At 38.8% G+C, this 15,061-nt stretch overlaps 1 long non-coding RNA gene across 1 annotated transcript; it reads left to right on the forward strand.

The window, feature by feature from the left end:
• The first annotated feature begins 5,306 nt into the window (after positions 1 to 5,306).
• LOC116216755 lies at positions 5,307 to 9,867 on the forward strand. The gene is made up of 3 exons (XR_004160144.1): positions 5,307 to 8,785; positions 9,345 to 9,404; positions 9,666 to 9,867. It is a non-coding gene; the product is annotated as an uncharacterized LOC116216755 (long non-coding RNA).
• The last annotated feature ends 5,194 nt before the right edge of the window (positions 9,868 to 15,061 follow it).

A 15,061-nucleotide genomic window follows, 5' to 3' on the forward strand; every position in this document is an offset into this window, starting at 1 on the left:
TCTAGTTCTTTTGATAAACTATATGATACTTCTGTCAGCCCATTTTTTTTCAATCCTGTTAAGGTCTCTCTAACTGGCACAACACCAATCTGATCTATCAGCTGATCCTTCCAGTTTTGTATTATCTCTTCATCCAGGTCATCAATGAAGATGTTGAACTTTATTGGGCCCAACAGGGACCTCCAGTGTGTGTCACTCACTCTTATGTATTTCTTGAGGAAAGGAAGGGCAATGAGGGAGTAGCATCCTTCCTTTGTCCTCCATCTCTGTCATAGCCAAATCCTTTCCTCCCTGTCTCCTTTTAATCAAGGAGCTAAGGATACTCTGGGGTAAGATGCAACAGCAGAGGACTCATCTCTATGCAAAGCAAAGACAAATGTGAACAAAACTTCAAGACCTTGTTCCTTTAGAGGCTTCCAGATACATATCTGTTAACTGATTTCTTACCCTATTAGACTTAAACTGGTGAAGCCACCTAAAATTTTGAAAGTGAAAATGACTTTAAGCAATCTCTTTCTATATGTTTTGCCTTTCTTCTTTACCAGAAATTCTGTAGGTCATCTATTCCATGACCTGCTCTTTTCTTTTAGAAATCTCTAGCTGATGCTGTCATTTGCAGAGACAATGCTAGGCCCTAATTATTTTAGAAAGACCTAAAAATCCAGATATTACAAGGCAAGCTCGATTCCAATATTCTCAATACATTTCTAACAGCCTCTAAAGACTGAGTAAAACAAAAAGCATTTCTTTCTGAGGAGTCAGTAGCAGTATTTTTTTCTGCCTGTTCATTTTCATATATTACATGCATACAGTGACAAAGGAAGAATTCAAAGAGACTCACTTTAATGGGGAGGCACATCAATGATAGGGAGTTCTAGGGGGTGATTTAGGGACAGAGCTTAACTTTATACACTCTAAATCATATCTCTGAGGAGCCCCTTTCTTTCCATTACCTGTAGAAGAGTGCAAGGAGATTAGCCTCCATCAACACTCCACAGAAGATTGCATATGACAGCAGTTAGGAAATCAGATAGTTTAATGCAGCCATTAATTAAACCAAAATATTAAGCCAGTTTTACTATACATTTTCAGAACTGTGACTGAACTGGAATTTCAATGTTTGGAAGGGTTTTTGCAATCAATTGCATTTATAGAGGCAACAAACTGCTGACAGCATCTGAAAAATTACCTCTTGATGCCCTTAGCACACTTATGAGAGCCAAGATGCTCTCTTTTCCTAAGTGCTCTTGTGGTACAAAAGAAGTGGTTTGAAGAACTGTCATTCCAAACAGTACATAACTGTAGCAGTGTATAAATAGAGCAGGGTGAGAACTTAGTTAAAATATTTACACATGCTATAAGATTTAATGTTTTCCACAAAATGCTATTTACAAAAATGTTTGACATAGTAAATATAAAAAAAAAAAAAAGAAAGCACTTAACCCTTGGGCCATGTGTCTGAGCATTTCCTGATATGGTTTCATGGTGGCAGTACAAGGAACCATAAATCCATGGAAGACACTGAGGTAAATGTGAGAATTGGATGTTCTTGGGCTCCTTCACACATGGACTCCAAAATCGTGGAAGAAGGCTGATGCATTTTGGTTCCCATTGACCAGGGGTGAGGAGAAAGAATTGTACCAACATTTTATCAATAGTCAAGAAGGCAACACAATGGGTAGTACTCTTTTTAAATTCCAGGCTGTAGTGATATTTATTTTTTGTATAAATCAGGATCCAGCAGCAGTTTGGCAGGTTATAAGCCGAGATAGAGATCTTTGTGTATGGAATATGAATAAGCTTCTCATATGAGTTACTAAAATTCCCAAAGGTCTATTTAGAAGGTTCATCCCAACCAGATCCAATGTTTATGTATTTTAACTGTGATATTCTTCTCTAAATTATATTTTCTGTAATGATAAGAATCATTCTGTTTACATTCATTATTAGCATTAATTTCTTCTATTTTTTGTTACTATGAAGTGTTCTATTAGAATGTACGTACTTTTATTAACATAGCAAATGTAATAAGATATCACAATATAATGCAAATGTGGGACTATGACACAATTCAGCTAAGGATCACAGCCTTCCTCCATCATTTTCTCCATCTGTAATTGTTGTAACAGAAGCTTATTGAGACAGAAGAATGAACTGCTACTTTAATGACTTTTACTGAAAAGAGCAAGACCTAACATGCAAAAAAAAAAACTCAGCAGGACTGCATGAGTTAAGTAGACTGGTTAAAAAAAACATAGGAAGATGAGCTAGACCACTCCAGTGTGTAGAAAACTTTTTCTTATTAACAGCATTTTATTCAGCACCAGTCAGATACTTATAAAATACTTTTATCCAAATTTCTTTTATTTTTGGTTGATAACACTTTTTTTCTCTTTTTGCCTACTAATGCCCTAGGATACCTCAGTGGTATTTATTAACGTAATATCAGTGTTTTGGCCCCTAGTATAGAAATACATATTAGATATGCAGGTACTGAGCCATGGAAACATCAATTTTCAAATGAGGAATTTGGGGGGACGTATTCATGGCTGCTGAGTTACAACAGATTCAGCCTTGTGGCTGGGCTCTGTGCCAGCCTTATGATCCCTCCCATATTACCAGCCATCAAGGGCATGAAGTTGCTGGTGGGGATGTCAGCTTGAGGCAGTATGAGAAAGCTGAGATACCAGGAAAACCAACTGTGTGAAAGGCAGGTCTGAAGCAGCTTGGCAGCAAGTCAGCTCCTCAGTAGTAATGCTTGTATTAAAGATACTCTGCCTTCCACGCTTAATAGTAATAAAATGTGATTGAAGACAAGTTCAGATTGCACTCTGTCTGATGCCAGGTATTTAATATTAAGCAGTTTGGGGAGTTTTGCTAAAGCAAAGGGGATTTAGATTTATTTCAGATTTTCATAGTAGAAACTTGCTGTATGGCCTGGAGCCTCTGAGCCAGAGGAAAAAGGCTACTGGAGGTCTGATCTTCCTTTCAGCAAAGAAATTCATGATTCTTCGCATGCTTTTAAAAATTCTTCCACTGTAGAAGGACCTACCCTCTGCTGCAACACCAGGAAATCCCTGTTTTGCCATGAAACTGCTGCAGGGTCCAATATAATGATTTTTTTAAATTTTTTTTTTTTTCCTGAAAGCATGGAACTCCATACTCCAATGATGATAAGCTCTCATCCTCACTCTGTCTCATACACACATACATACTTTCAACCTTTCTGTGTTTGCAAATATAAGTTTGCTATGAACAGGAGGCTCAAAAACAGAGAAGGAAATTAAAATAGCTGCAAGCTATATATTGGCTTTTTTGTTATTTAGAGAACCTAAGCCAAACCAATTATATTCAGAGCCTGACTCACGATATTTGAACACTCAATGGCATATCAGATATCCTTGGGGATCCACGTCATGCTGTGTCTATCACATAAAACCTGTATTAGATTAATACACAACTCTCCACCTAGAAGAGAGTTAGAGGGACAGCCTTTCTGGTGCACATTTTTAATTTACTTTTAGATGATGGGAAATACAGAGCCTCTATTTGAAGCTGTGATTAAAGAATTTATTAGTTCAACAATTCATATCACTAGCTAACAGCACACATGCAAGTACGTGCTATATTCATTTGGATTCGCATTTGCATGGATGGTTTTTACCTTCAACAGCCATAGCCATTTGCAGGATAAGAATTGTCAATAAAGTAATCTGTATACTTAAGGAAATAAAGCCCTACCTGGAGCATAAACAGTGAATTTCAAATTCAGAGCCATTGGCATAAAGGATTTTGAGATGTGTCTACAGGGTAAACCTGCTTTTGGAACTCAGTTTGGGCAGCAAGAAGAAATTACGCTGCATCCTTCCACCTTAATTTATGGCCTGGGTAATGATGGCCTGGGAAAGCAGCTCACTGGCCAAAGCCTGCACACAAGTCGCATCCTCCCAGGCGCTCAAAGTTACATCCTTGCAGCAGCAGCTGGGGGTTGTTTTAGACTTCTTCCATCTCAATCTCTTATTCTATTTCTAGGAGAGGATAATCCTTTGCAGGCAAACTTGTGTGCCTCTCCTAGTGCTTTGGTGACCTCAGTTTCCAGTGCTTCATAGTTTCCTGTTTGGGGAAGCGACAGAGCAGCATCTTAGGTGCAGCGGCAGGCTGATCCCAGCTGGCTGCAAGACATCTGCATTTTGAATGCTCGTGAGTTCCCTGACCAAGTGAGCATGGATGGCAGCGAAACATCTGCAAGGAACGGTGTATGTTTCTCCCTTCAGCTGCTGGATATGGCTGACTGATTTGAGCATGTTCTCTGCTAGGGCAGCACAACAGTCCTGGCTTTGTGCTGCTCCACGCAGCCCACGTTGTTCCCTTGCTGCAGGGAGGAGGGGGAGAGGAGAGGGAGTTTCCCTGATGTGATTGCTTGAGTCAGATACAGTTTCTATAAATCTTTTCTTGAGGAATTCAGTTCATTAAAGCCCAATTAGACACTAATGGCTTGCTTTACCTCATTAAGGCTAATTTAAAATAGCACTAACAGCAAACTGCTCCCAAGGATTTACAGCCAGAGTTTTAGTGATCTATGAACAGACAGATACTAAGGCAAAGGCTGTTGCTTTTCTCTCACTTACACTTTTCAGCATAAATATTCATTAAAAAAAAAACTTACTAAACCCATAGCCAAACACGTAACAAATAAGTTAATAGCAAATATGGTAATTTACATGCAACTCTTCTTTTGTTTCTTTATTTGAAATGTAAATATATTTTTCCTTGTGCTATATTAGGTGAAAAGACTAAGAGAAAAGAGAATAGCCTTGATATTTTTTTTTTTCCTTTTCCATGAAATTTGTGGTCAAAGAAAAGAAAGTTCCCATAGAATTAGCATTTGCTTGCATTGCAACTAATGTGTAGACAACAGCATTTGAAGATCAGGTTTATTTAGCTTCTGGAGCAGTTTCATTTGCATGAGTCAGTGCGTATTCGAAGGAGAGATGTGTGGATGTTATGAAATACTCAGAATTTTGAGAATTTTTCAGAACAAGGATTGTGGGTACCAATGACCCAGGTAGCATACCCAGCACTTTCAGAGGCCCCCATCACTGTGATTGTGAACGTTAGTTCTTCTTATTTCCAAACTGAAAACAGGAACGACATTATCTGATGCTTCAAACAAAACACTGCTGCAGAAATGGCTCCATAGGTATGGCAGGAAATCATCTACACACATTTATGTGAATCTGTAACTCTACTCACTTAGATAAATTCAACTTGTGTGCCCAGAGGCACACAAAAAAATGCTCATTCTTCTGAGCTATATCTCCATATCATTCAGAAAGCAATGTTAAAATGCACTTCATCTGGAAAAGGATTCTTTGGTGAAGTTTGTGGGAGAAGTCTAGAGATCATTTTACATGGAAAACCTGAAATCCATCATACTAACTAGGTGACGTGGAGTCTGTTCTCACATTTAAAATTAATTTCCATTTTCCCTACAGAAAATTCAGTATCTGAAAAATTTTACACGTCAACTAAGGGGAGATTTTAGCAGCCAACATGCAGAACAGCTTTTCTTCAGCACCACCTGCTCTTTACCCCCAAACCTTTACCCCAAAGTTAAAATCAACAGTTAGAAACTTTTGTAGACTCTGAATGGTGTGGTGTGGTGAGCAGCTGAGCCAGACATCCTTCTGCTGCCAGGAGGCAACACCTCGCTCTGCTGTTCTTCATTGCACCCCCCTCCTCTCTTTCTGCTGCCCAAGCTTGAATCGGTCTCAATAAGAAGGGAAAACAGAAGTCAAGAAACTAAACAACGCCATCAAGATCACATAATAACCCAGCAGAAAAGGGCAGACCAACATTCTGATTTACTTTTTTTTCTTTTTCTTTTTAATTCCTGTCCTTGACACAGGTCTGTGCTGCACTTTATCTAAATAATCAGAGATAGGCTAGTTCACAAAAACAGGAAGAGGTAAAATAAGCAGATGGCTTTTTTTTTCTCCCTCCTTTCAGGAAAAAAGTAGTAAAATCAAAGGAGCCGATTTTTTGCTTATGTTTGGAGGAAGGCATTGATCTACAGATCGTGTTTCAGTTTGACAAGTAATACCAAATAACATCCAGGTTGTGCAAGTCAGAGATGAGTGAGGCAGTGTGATTTTTAGGCTGATGTCCCAAGGGTGGGAGCTCAGCACTGGTGGTGACTGTCTGTCTCTTCTTTCTTTACCCAGTAAATTTTGTATCCTATGGGCAATTTCATAATATCGTAGAACACAGTCATAGAATATCCTGAGTTGGAAGGGACTTAGAAGAATCATCATGTCCAACTCCTGGCTCCACACAGGACTACCCACAAATCAGACCATACGTCTGAGAGCATTGTCCAGACACTTGAACCCCAGTAGCTTGGGACCATGACCACTGCCCAGAGCAGCCAGTTCCACGCTCACTGATGAAGAACCTTTTCCTAACCCCCAGTCTGCCCTTCCTCTGACACAGCTCCGTGCCGTTCCCTTGGGTTCTGTCGCTGTCACAGACAGCAGAGCTCAATGCTGTCCCTCCACTCCCTGTGAGAGCTGCAACTGCCATGAGGCCTCCCCTCAGCTCCTCTGTTCTGGGCTGAACAAACTGAGGCACCTCAGCTGCTCCTCATGTATTTCCACAAAACATTTGTGAAAGACAGTCCCTAGAGAGAGTGACACAAGAATGAGTACTCAAACAAAAGCAGGGATTCAGACTGGGGTTACTGGGGGGCAGCGGAGAGAGACAGCGATATTGTAGAAGGATTTTTGGGCTGCGGAGGTGGTATAATGATATTGCAGTAAGGTAGGAGGGGGCAGGAACTGAAGCTATTACACTAATGAGCCATAGGAGGCAACATTATAGGAATCCAGTTTTGCTAATTTTGCTGTTTACTTTCTAGAAGAAAAAAAGAAAAAGACTTTGTGGCTTTTTGAAACAACCTCAGGTGTCTGAAATTTTTCATTCTAAACCTTTATTTTTGAGTGACTATCCACTTTCAAAGAGATAGAAAGAATGTATCTGCTTCAGTCATTTCTGGTGGGAAATCCTACATAGAAAGTAAGTGTCAGAACTTTACATGATTTTGACTCTTGCATGTCCACTATTTTCTACAAGAAAAATAAACCCGTCAACCCACGACAATGTCTGTATTTATTTTGTCCTCTCAAGGTAAAGGTTTTTTCACTAGTGTGTTTCTAATTACTAAAGTAAATAGATCCAAATTTTGAAACCAGACACCATAGTGACTGATCTAATTGTCTTCCAACGACTTGAAGTCAACACAGTACCGCTCCTGAGCAGTGTGGTGAGTTCAGGAGAAAGCACAGAGCATACCATGGTTTTGGCCCTTCAAAAATTCATGATCAAAGTTACCATGAAACAGCTTTAATATTTTGAGATCCATTCAGAAATAACAATAGCAAATAATCCTGGATGAGTCGAGCCCGAAAGAACAGGAAAATATCAGCTTGCTCTCCTTCTGCCACCTTGCTTAGGAAGATTCCAGGGGTTAAATACATCTATCCATGGCAGAGCCCCCACCTTCAAGTTCTCTGCACTGCCCAACACTAGGAGCTGTGAAGTTAGTAACAAACAGCAAAAGCCAAGCGGTATCAACTTGCAGAAGAGTAAGAGCATGGACATGGTTTGTTTGTATAGCAGATTGTATGAAGAACACCCCACTCAGAGTGTTAAACTGCCCCATCCCCTTCAAACAAGACAGCAGCTAAAAAATGTAAGTCTGAAGGAAGATTTTTTGGCCTCCAAGCTTGATAAATTAATGCAAATTAAAAGCTGATCTGTGACAAGGTGTAGAATCAGGGCCGCACATTTGTATTGCTATGCAGAGGTATGTAGGGGTAGAGTGCCTCAGCATCAATCAACAGAGGAAAGGAAAAAGACTCCAAGGCAGCTATCGCCCGAAAAGCCAAATGAAGCCCTTGTAGGCTTTCCTGGGGAGGCTGGAACACTGCCTCATTTATTCCAGATGTAACCTACAAGACTCATTTGTTCTGTTGATGGCTAGATAGCATATTTCATAGATGTGTCTCAAATGGTAAGTGACTAGCGGTTAAAAATAGCAGTCATACAAGCACTGTTCACATCAGCAAGCAAAAGATGTGGGATCATGCTTTACAAGAACATCTTTTGTTCTGGATTCATAAAGGCAGAGAACATGTCAGCAAGAAAGGCATGAGATGACTCCGCTTGCTGGCTACACGAGTTTTAGCTCAAGAAAAAAGCAGCAGCTTCTCAACATTTTTCTCTGTAACTTGCCAAATTCTAACTTCTCTTACTCTTGTGTTTCTTATTTTTAACTATAAAATGAAGATATTCTATACATCATTCAACTTCTGCAAGACCTGATTTGTTAGTACATACAGATTTTCTCTGATGTTGAAAACATACAATGACAGACCTCAAGAAACACTGTCTTAATTCTAGAGTTTCTTATTAACTACTGTGCTGAGATTGTCTTGGAACAAATCATAATTATTATCCAGACATCTTTATTCAGCATGCGAAGATTCATGGGCAATCTTGCAGAACTACATTGCCACTTTCTACTCATAAAAGGATAGCTTTTTTTTTAAATCAAGACATTTCAGCCTACTAACCATAACTTCTTATGTTTAGTAGAATTTTAGATTAACTGCAGCATCACATACATATATAGATATAGATATACATATTTCATGAGTTTTCCCCTTCAGGTTTGATGCTTATCACTTTGAAAAATTATAAAGACGACTGAAAAGACAGCCCATAGGTAAGTGCAATATAATTAACAGAATTAATCAAGGTTAACAAGTAAGGGAAAACAGATAAAACGGCAGCAACAGCTAATATGTTAACATTATTACTTAAATTTCAGTCCTTTTCAGAAAATCCTACAGTGAGAACGCAATTCGAACATAAGGTTTAAATAAGGAGGTTCATTTGTAAATACACTTTGAATCTTGCAGATCAAATGAGATAATGCTGATGAATCTGTTAAAGAAGCAGAAATTTGATGGGGAAAAAAAAACGCAAGAATTTTTAATTTATTTCAGTGGTTGAAATCTAGATTATAGTGGATTATTCCCACTGTACATAAATTCTTAAGAAACATTGCAAAGGAAACAGACGTTCTATTCTTATTTTTTTCTTTATTAAAACAACAAAATAAACTTTGCTTAGCTGAAACGTGCAGTTTGGGGAAAATAAGATAAAGCCATATTTGCTGCCTTATTTATGTGTGACTGAAAGACATACATTTTTTAACTGCAAAATCAAAGTCAATAGTTCAGATGAGCATAAAACTAAGCATGTTATTTCCCTCTTCAAAGGTCCTTTCTGGAGAAGAAAAGCAACTCTCCCACAACTTCAACTCATGGATTGCTCCTGCGGTAAACTTGAGAAATTATGAATAATTCTAAGTTTTACTTTACTTTGTCATAATAGAAAAATACCCGGTTTTGTTTAAAAGCATCTGAGAATTAGGTACTATTTATATTTCAAGTAAAACAAATGATGTATTCCAACATGCCTTTTAAGTTGGACATTGGCAACATAACTTTGTGGACATGAAAATATGTTTTGTGAGTTCTAATGAAATGTAAGGATGTGTTGCGTATAGCAAATAATCATGTAAGTACTTTTTTTTTTAGTTTCCTTAAGAAATATTTCTGAAAGAAGCATGACTCTTAGCAGCAAATCATATGATGACAAAATTGGAATCAATATTGCATAGATAATTCTTCAGGGAGCTATTCATGGGAAGAGACGGAAGGAGAAAGAGAAATATATTGAACAGTAAATGAAAAAGAAGAAACTTTGATACGCAAAATGGAGTGTCTTCCACTAAAAAAAGGAAATTTTCTCTGCACTCCCAGCTCCTTCTGGGGAGAGGCATTTACCTCTTGAACAGATGAACAAAAGGACTGACTAACCGAGGTGCAATTTTTCTCTTTACAATAAATTTAATGTCTACATTCCATTGTTTTCTGTACAAGTACTGACTGAAATTAGGAAAATCATTTGGATTTTCAGATTTTAGTGTGCTAATAGGGTACAGAAACATTAGGACCTGCATAGTAGGGTGAAGCTGCAATTAGCAGAGATTTAATGAGCTGTGTAATGATAAGTGACAGGGCTATGTAACTTTACAGACATAATTTCCTGACTAGATGAACTCTTAAACACTGCAATCCTACATCCTACCCCAAGGCACATTAACCTTTCTAGCTGCCCAAAGGAGAAGAGGCTGCCTGCAAAGTTTTTAGGACCAACACAGTATTTTAGCAACAGGAAGTTCCTATAGTTTCAGGGCAGTTTCTCACTCTGATCAGAGTGAGCATGCCTTTCCTTGCTAGTCTAAACATTTTTTTCTTCTTTTTATGATCTAGTTTATGTGGATAGAAGAGTATGTTTGATGACAAGAGGATCCTCTGAAGTAGCCACAGATAGGATATCAAGGGCATCCAATATCCGCAGCCACATCAAATCAGTTTGGGTGATGGAGAGTATGCACAAAGAAAGCTGATAATGAAATACCTCATAAAAAGGGGCCAGAAAAGCAATTAAGGAAACAAAGCATAAACCGACAGTAGAAAACTCTATTTGTAACATTCACAAACATTGAGGAGAAAGCTTGCTTGATAAGCGTGGTCTGAGAGTCAAGCGATCTGAAACCATTAATTGCTTCAGACTAACCATAACTTTTGACAGGTCTGACTCTGCTGGTCTTAGCACGAGGGATGTTAAGCTAAAAGAGTTATTTAGAGACAATGAAGTCTTTCAAACCAAATAAAGAGAATATTCTACCCAGAATTTTAATCCTTTTAGGACAGATAAATCATAACACATGCTATACCTTTGTGATCCTTCACTCACAGCTTGCTTCCTTCAGCATGTAGCACGTGTTCGTTGTGGCTATGATAAGCACATCTTGGAGCAGACCCTGAATTTACCTCTGTTCTGTTTTCAGCCAACTCACAAGACATCCTGTGATCTATCCTTCCATTTTAACAAAGTTTATGGTGAACATGACTGAGAGACAATGCAACTGAAGAATACCTGGAAAGCTGCAAAATGCCTAGATATTGTTCCTATCAAAATTTCAGCAGACATAAAAAATACCAGGATAAATGGATAATAAAAACTTAATTCCTGCAAGAAATGTCTTTGGAGACATTCAAGACCTTGATAGATAGTGACACTGTGTGCTCATGCATGCAGAAAGAAGCTGGGCTGAGCAGTGGGTTCCCACTTAAGTCATTGTCCAGGATTTCTGCATAAGTCATGAAAGCATCAAACACCTGGCATGCAGCAGGAAGACCAGCAGTACAGGTCACATCTATGGAAAATATGCATAGATTATATATGTGTGTGTATATATAGATATATAAGTACGTAACACTGTTTCAGACTTCAAAACTGAAAACAATTTTTGAAAGTGAATGGCAAGAGAAGAAACAATGAAGAAAACAGATTAAACACAGCATTCCCCAAATGCCACATCCTGTCCACTGTTATTTATGTGTAATGGTGGGTCTATAAAGCTAGAAATATTATACCTTTGGTATGCTTATCAAAAGCCCCATGCAGATAATGATTATTTGGATACATAGTTGAGAAATTTGGAGGCTGTGCTAAGTACTTTTTGTTCTGAAAAGCTGACCTAGACCTGGACAAGTGCTACCAATGCTTCATTTCAGTACTGCCAACAGCCACAACTATATCCTGCCCAACAGTGCATCACCATTATTTAAATAATTATTTGAAGAGGAATATGTGCAGGGCATATCTCAGCATTTCAAGGCAAGAAGTTCTTTGCTGTGGAGTTCTCCTGTAATCAACTTTCTTCTGGTTTGTCAAACCAATAGGATGGGCTGCAGTGAGGGCTCCAAGACATCGCTTCCAGCTACCAATGTTATTCCTGAGAGCACCTCTCTGTCTCTGCTTGTCTGGAAATAGGGAAAGGAATGAAGGACATGGACCTTGCTGTGATACTTGTGGCCATGCTGCACACTGATGTGATGTACCAGACATTATTGTTGAGGGAAGGGCAAAGCCATGCTCCATCTGCCTAAGGAACATCCAACCCATGTTTGTCTTGAGAAAGGACAGGTGTTATGAAGAGGAAGCTCCTTTCCAGCACTACTGTGCTCTGAGGGGAGTGAAAGAGTGGGAAAAGGAAACAACTGGGGGCCTGAGACATCAGGTTATTGTTACTGCTGTTGACCTCGGCATGTCTATCTCCCTACTCCTAATACATTCTCATTGGGAAGCTGCATCTCCACAAAAATCAGAGTTAATGGGCTGCTGATAGGCCTTGTTTTTCTTTATTTCCTCACTTATCTTTACTGGACTCTCACTTGCACACTTCCCATACTCTGAACAAATGCTTTTCAGGGTGGATAACATCCAACTATGACAAAAGCTTTCAACAGCCGTCTCATGTCCCAGCTAAATAACTCAGTCTGGAGCACAAAGACCACAGAACGAAGTGCCAGTAACAATTACATGCAACCTTTCCCAAATAACTGCCGTAACATTCACAGCTACCCCTTGCCAAGTAACTGGAGTGAACAGCGGTGCACCACAACTCTTTGGGAGATAAGCAAGAGTCCCACAGTCCACACTGGCAGACTGCAGAAGAGCAAACCACTGCTTGTTCCTGGATTTTGTACCATGCTCATGTACCAGTGACACAGCATAGTAATGCGTTTGGATAACTGAAGAGTTTTCTGTGTTAACATTGTCCATGAAACCTTCCTCAGTTAGTTACAGGAGTTTGAAGAATACAGTGTTCCTTTCACCCTTTTTTTTCCAATTCAAATAACAGCAGCCAAACTTTTATGCCAGAAGATTAAATGTATGAGAATTAATTCCCGAGGTCTTTTTCTAATTTCAATATGAACAATGCAGCCAAAGTTGTGTGAGAGTCTTGAAAGATGGCCAATTTGCTCATGTGCCATATTTTAATAACTGCCTAAACCTGTTGGCGTAATATTTCCTTGACAGTGGCAGCTAAAAACATCTTCTGAAAAAATCTTGATACAAATCTGTAAACAATACAAAAAAATTCTTAAACAGTTGTGAGAGGGAAAGGGACTGAATTAATTCTACTGTAGAGGCAGCTCAATACAATCATGTATAAGAAACTGAAGAAAAACACAGCCTAACTTCTAAAGTATAGCATAGGAAATAGTCCAAGTTCATTATCAGTGAAGTAATATAAATCAATTAAATTAATCTTCTGAAACATGTAACTTAAGAAAATGAAGCAAAGAATTCATGAGGTTTTTGATCCCTCCAGTGGAGGGAGTCTGATTTAGTCATCTGCTCTGTGAGACATTCCAGCCAAAAGTCCTTCTAATGCAGCACTGCACTTAAAACTGTTGTTTATTGACATAGGTAAACTGATGGAAATTACTCTTCTCTTGTTCCAGCATGAGAGACTCATGGAGAAGAGTAAGTTACCATTTGGAAGTAATCACCTTCCTTCTGTTACCAACCTCTTGTTTCTCCCAGTAATTCCAATAGTCCTCCTAAAATAAAATGTATAGCCAAAATAGGGCTGCCTGGCAAGCTTTTAGGTCAGTAATATTACTGCTTTCTTATACAGCAAAGGAGTTGCATGTATTGATAATGCTTCACCCTTGAGAGCTCTGAGTTTCCTTGAAGTTTAATCTCAGTTTGGATTTCCTGAGAGTGTGATGATTATTCCTGTGATAATTATATGAAAATGGAATATTTTGTTCTTTAATGACTGGTGTATACACAATCTCACCTGTGACTTAATACTACTTTATATTAGAGGACTTGAGTTTTTACAGTGGAAGAATTTTTATATATACAGTCTAAATAAAAATATCGAAGAATGGTTCTTCAGTGGTTCTTTGAAGATACATACTGTGAACTGTGTTCCTGCACATTGTTGGGATGGGTTTTGTAGCTCTGGCTGCTCTTTGGTGCTTTACAGTAGTGTGAAGCAGTGAGTACCCAGCACCTGTGACTATCAGTGATTTCTTGCAGTGCAGTGGCCAAGTAAGGGCCAGCACTGAGGCTCACAGACCTTGGGTGCGATGAAGAAATCAAATCTCAGTAGCTGCAGAAAGCTCAGCTTTGCACTTGGGCAGGCAGACACTTGTTTCTGACACTTGTAAGAAATGGAAACTTCTATATGAAGGGCCAAAATCAACAACTCCATGTCTTTCAGAAGAGCGAATAACATTAATTACAACAGAAACAGAGAGCCTGAGAAACAGATATTTTCTTTCCATCCTTTCTTCCTCATTTCTTTCCATCCTTCCACCTTTCCTCTCATCCCTATTCACAATTAATGGCTACATCCCCACTGAGTAAATAAGCCAAGAGCAGGGCATGATTTCCATCACCTGCTCCATTCTGGCAGTCACCAGCACAGAGGCCAGCCCTGCAGAAGGAGCTGCTTGCCTGGGAGGGCAGTCTGGATGCAGTCACTAGGGGCTGTGGAGGAAGGGAGTGGAGATGTATGGATACAAGATGAACCAGGATGCTTTGCTGTAACAATACTGAATAGCCTTGGGCATCTTAAATTTAGTAGTGTAAATGTAGCTGTTGAGTCTAGAAAGTACATAAAGAGGTAATTTTATATGGCATTAAGAAATAAAGTCAGCTGAATGGGAAGCAGAGTCTGTGAAAGGGTAAGTTCGTCTCAGTGAGAAATGGGAAAATACGACTATTATGCACTCCCTGGAGGCAGCTAGTGCATGAGATTTCACTGATTTTTAATTTAATGCGATGTTTAAAGGTCTATATTGTTATTTAGATCAAAGAGGTTTTTATCCAAAAAGATTACGTTTCATTAAAGAATTCTTATTTAATTTTTACCCCAAGTAACTATTAAATTCATTCGTATCATAGTTTCCTCTGGATGTTGAAGGCAAGTACATTTGCACTTAATGAAATACTTGAAAGCAAAATTTAGTTCATAAATGAGGAAATGGGGAGAGAAGTGACTGAATTATTTCTTAGTAAGTAGTTTGCTCTGAGAGAAGAAGTTCACTGAAGCTAAGAA

This window comes from Meleagris gallopavo, chromosome 6 (assembly GCF_000146605.3).
Source record: "Meleagris gallopavo isolate NT-WF06-2002-E0010 breed Aviagen turkey brand Nicholas breeding stock chromosome 6, Turkey_5.1, whole genome shotgun sequence".
Taxonomy (NCBI): Eukaryota; Metazoa; Chordata; class Aves; order Galliformes; family Phasianidae; genus Meleagris; species Meleagris gallopavo.